Below are 4,805 nucleotides of genomic sequence, written 5' to 3'. Positions count from 1 at the left end.
AGATATACTGTGAAATGTGAAAATGAATGGGGTGAAGAGAAGAAAAAAGCTGAAAATATACATTTCCTTGTCTTTCATAAAAGAAAGCTAAGATAGCCTGGGTACGGTGGTTCACACCTGTAATCTCAGCACTTTGGGAGGCCGAGGCGTATGAATCACCTGAGATCAGGAGTTCGAGACCAGCCTGGCCAACATGGTGAAACCCCCATCTCTACAAAATATACAAAAAAAAAAAAAAAAAAAAAATTAGCCAGGTGTGGCGGCGGGCACCTATAATCCCAGCTACTTGGGAGGCTGAGGCAGGAGAATCGCGTGAACTTGGGAGGCGGAGGCTGCAGTGAGCCAAGATCATACCATTGCACTCCAGCCTGAGCAACAAGAGTGAAACTCCATTTCAGAAAAAAAAAAAGAGAGACAGAGAGTTAAGATAATTAAGCTCTCCCCCCTCAAAAAAATTAGCAAAAACAGCTATTTTTTTTTTTATTAGAGAGCTTAGTTATGGAGAGGTAATTTTGGTATTAATGTTTTAAGGGAATTCCTAGCAGAATCAAAAACTGAACATTTATCTTTCAAATGAGTGACAAAGATGAAAACAAGTAGAGCATTGCCCAGACATCAGAAGGCCAAATAGAAGATTCAAAAGATGAAAACAAGTAGAGCATTGCCCAGACATCAGAAGGCCAAATAGAAGATTCAATAGCAGAATATTAAATTACAGCATGAAATAGACTGACAGAGGCTGGATCCAGGAGGCACTTACCCCAGTGATTTGTACCTAATGGTGTAAATTCCACTGCCAAGAAACAAAGACTCTCACACTACAAGACTGTATTTGTTTAACAAATTGTTGCTTGTGAAACATCTCGCTAAAGCTAAATGACCTAAAAAGTCTAAAAGCAAAGTTGAGAAAGGCAATATTAATTAAAACGTAAAACGTGACTTCTAGTGTAGAAAACAGTGACATAACATCTAAGCCAAAATTATTCACCATGACAAGCAGAAAATTACCTGTGATAAAATCTATAATCAATAATACAATTTTGAGATTATCAAAGTTTTACTCTTTGAATCAATATAATAAATAAAATACAACCCGTGGGAAAGACATGAAAATCATAACCAGAGAATAATTTTTTTTTTTTTTTTTTTTGAGGACAGGTTGGAGAATGGATTTCTCACCTAGAGAGAAGATTTTGCTTGTTGTATGTAATGAGGGCAAAATTAAGGATACAAAAATTAAATATGGATATAAATGATATAAGCACTTATAGCAAGTAAGTTAGAATGGAATGAATAGGATAAGTTTTTTCTTTAATGAAAATATACCTTCTTTTTCTTACATTTATGATTTATACAAATTGATTATATGATACACACTAAAAGCACAAAGATTCAAAAAAGCAATCACTGAATATAGAATTTCAACGAACATTTTATTAAATAGCAGTTGTCTTGAAACTCAAGATTAAAACCACAGATTACTCAGAAAATAAGGAAACTTCTTTTTTTATTTTAAAACACTATAGAAACAGGCCAGGCACGGTGACTCACCCCTGTAATCCCCGCACTTCGGGAGGCTGAGGCGGGAGGTCAGGAGTTCAAGACCAGCCTGGCCAACATAGTGAAACCCCATATCTGCTAAAAATACAAAAATTAACCAGCCATGGTGGCAGGTACCTATAATCCCAGCTGTTCAGGAGGCTGAGGCAGGAGAATCACTTGAACCTGGGAGGCGGAGGTTAGTGAGATCACACCACTGCACTCCAGCCTGGGCAACGGAGTATGACTCTGTCTCAGAAACACACACACACATACACACACACACACACACACTAATCCTCGCCACCGAAACCACTATAGAAACCTATATTCAGTCGTGTGTCACATCATGACACTTGGACCAGTGATGAATTGTGTCTATGACAGTGCTCCCATGCGGTGATAATAATGTATTTTTGCTGTTTCTTTTCTATGTTTAGATACACAAAGGTCATTGTGTTACAGTTGCCTACAGTATTCAGTACAGTCATGTGCTGAATAGATTTGTAGCCAAGGAGCAATGGGCTGTACCACTAGGTGTGTGGTTGGCCTTACCATCTGGCCTTGTGTAAGCTCATTCTGTGATGTTCACACAATGATGGAATTGCCGAACAAAGCATTTGTCAGAAAATATCTCTGTTCTCAAGTGATGAATGACTGCAATGCGGTCAAAGCAGGACTCCAAAATAAATTCTTAGCTTTGAATATTTCATAATAAAAGGTGAAAACAAAATGAAGCATTCTAACTAAAATTTAAAAATAAATAATTATAGTGTCTACTTAAACAACATGAAACCATGAAACTCAGCAATAAATATTTTAGAAAAGACTAACAGAATAACTAAAATACTAGTTATTTTAGTATAAAATATTACACTAAATATAAAATAAAATGGTAATGAAATAATATTAGTAATATTAATTAGTAAATAAATAGTAATTAATATTAAATAAAATATATTAAATACAATACTAAAATAACTGGGGCCGGGGATGGTGGCTCACACCTGTAATCACCTTTGGGAGGCCTAGGCGGGTGGATCACTTGAGGTCAAGAGTTTGAGACCAGCCTCGCCAACATGGTGAAATCTCTACTAAAAATACAAATGTTAGCCTGGCCTGGTGGTGCACACCTGTAATCCCAACTACTTGGGTGGCTGAGACAGGAGAATTGCTTGAACCTGGGAGGCAGAGGTTGCAGTGAGCAGAGATCCCCCCCCTGCCCCCCAGCATGGGCAAAAAAGAAAACCCCACAAAAAAAAAAAAAAAAAAAAAAGAATAACTAAAACACTAGCAATTTTCAAAACATGAGAGAAAAAAAGGTGTAACAATAGAAAATAATAATGTACTTTTAATGCATTATTATAAATGCAATTATGAGGTGTACATAATTATATTCTGAAATTATGAAACATCTTAATGAGATGTATTATTTTTACATAACATAAATTGATAATGGCAAATTGATATAAGATCAAATAAGAATTTGAAATTATACTAAGGAGCTTACACAGCATGGCCGGTGACATTAGCTAGCGCTCGCTCTACTCTCTCTAACGGGAAAGCAGCAGAGTACAAGAGACTGAACTGGGTCTGCCTCTATTTCCAAAAGACTCACGTTCAACTTTTGCTCACACAAAGCTGGGAAATTTTTATTAGTCCTTTAAAAAAAAGTTAATATAAAATTATAGCAAAAAAAAAAAAAGGAACCTGAACTTTAGTAAAACAGCTGGAACAATACGCAGCGGCAGCGGCACAGCGGCACAGCGGCGGCGGCACAGCGGCACAGCGGCGGCGGCACAGCGGCACAGCGGCAGCAGCGGCAGCGGCAGCGGCACAGCGGCACAGCGGAAGCGGTTTAATTTAGTTGATTTTCTGTGGTTGTTGGTTGTTCACTAATCTCACGGTGATGGAAGCTGCACATTTTTTCGAAGGGACCAAGAAGCTGCCGGAGGTTTGGTTCTCCCGGCAGCAGCCCGATGCGAACCAAGAATCTGGGGATCCTCGCACTTTCACAAGATCTGAGTGGGACATACTTTTGAAGGATGTGCAATGTTCAATCATAAGTGTGACAAAAACTGACAAGCAGGAAGCTTATGTACTCAGTAAGAGTAGCATGTTTGTCTCCAAGAGGCGTTTCATTCTGAAGATATGTGGTACCACCCTCTTGCTGAAAGCACTGGTTCCCCTGTTGAAACTTGCTAGGGATTACAGTGGGTTTGCCTCAATTCAAAGCTTCTTTTATTCTCATAAGAATTTCATGAAGTCTTATCACAAAGTGCACCCACACCAGAATTTCCAGGAAGAAATAGAGTTTCTTAATGCAATTTTCCCAAATGGAACAGCATATTGTATGGAACGTATGAATTCTGTCTGTTGGTACTTACATACTCTGAATTTCCCAGAGTTGGGTAATCAGTCAGCCAGATCAAATCTTGGAAATTCTGATGAGTGAGCTTGACCCAGCAGTTATGGACCACTTCTACATGAAAGATGGTGTTACTGCAAAGGAGGTCACTCGTGAGAGTGAAATTCGTGACCTGATACTGGCTTCTGTCATTGATGCCACAATGTTCAATCTTTGTGGGTATTCAATGAATGGGATGAAATCGGATGGAACCTATTGGACTATTCACATCAACTCCAGAAACAGAATTTTCTTATGTTAGCTTTGAAACACACTTAAGTCAGACCTCCTAGGAAGACCTGGTCAGGAAAGTTGTAGAAGTCTTCAAGCCAGGAGAATTTGTGACGACCTTGTTTGGTAATCAGAGTTCTAAATGTCGCACAGAGCTTGCTTCGCCCCAGAAGATAGAAGGTTTTAAGCATCTTGATTGCCAGAGTGCTATGTTCAATGATTACAATTGTGTTTTTGTCAGTTTTGCTAAGAAGCAGCAACAACATCAGAGTTGATTAAGAAAAAAGAAGAAAAAATGCAAAAAGAGAACACATGTAGAAGGTGGTGGATGCTTTCTAGATGTCGATGCTGGGGGCAAGTGCTTTCCATAACCACCACTCTGCAGGTGCAGAAAGCCCTCGATGTAATTACAGCATAATCATTTTGAATTGTATGCATTATTATATCAAGGAGTTAGATATCTTGCATGAATGCTGTCTTCGGAGTTTAGGTATTCTCTGCTACTCTTGCTGTGAAATTGAGGTGCATGTAGAAAAAACCTTTTACTATAGGAAACTTTACAACACTTGTGAAAGCAACTCAATTTGGTTTATGCACAGTGTGATATTTCTCCAAGTATCACCCAAAA

General features: G+C 38.5%; 1 pseudogene; it reads left to right on the top strand.

Annotated features, from left to right (window-relative positions):
- Positions 1–3,448: 3,448 nt before the first annotated feature.
- LOC108519615 (S-adenosylmethionine decarboxylase proenzyme-like) lies at positions 3,449–4,452 on the top strand (annotated as a pseudogene).
- The last annotated feature ends 353 nt before the right edge of the window (positions 4,453–4,805 follow it).

The sequence above is a fragment of the Rhinopithecus bieti genome, unplaced genomic scaffold (assembly GCF_001698545.2).
Source record: "Rhinopithecus bieti isolate Rb0 unplaced genomic scaffold, ASM169854v2 scaffold_48678, whole genome shotgun sequence".
Lineage (NCBI taxonomy): Eukaryota > Metazoa > Chordata > Mammalia > Primates > Cercopithecidae > Rhinopithecus > Rhinopithecus bieti.
Note: the sequence above shows the minus strand (reverse complement) of the source record. Positions and strands in the feature narration are given on the sequence as shown.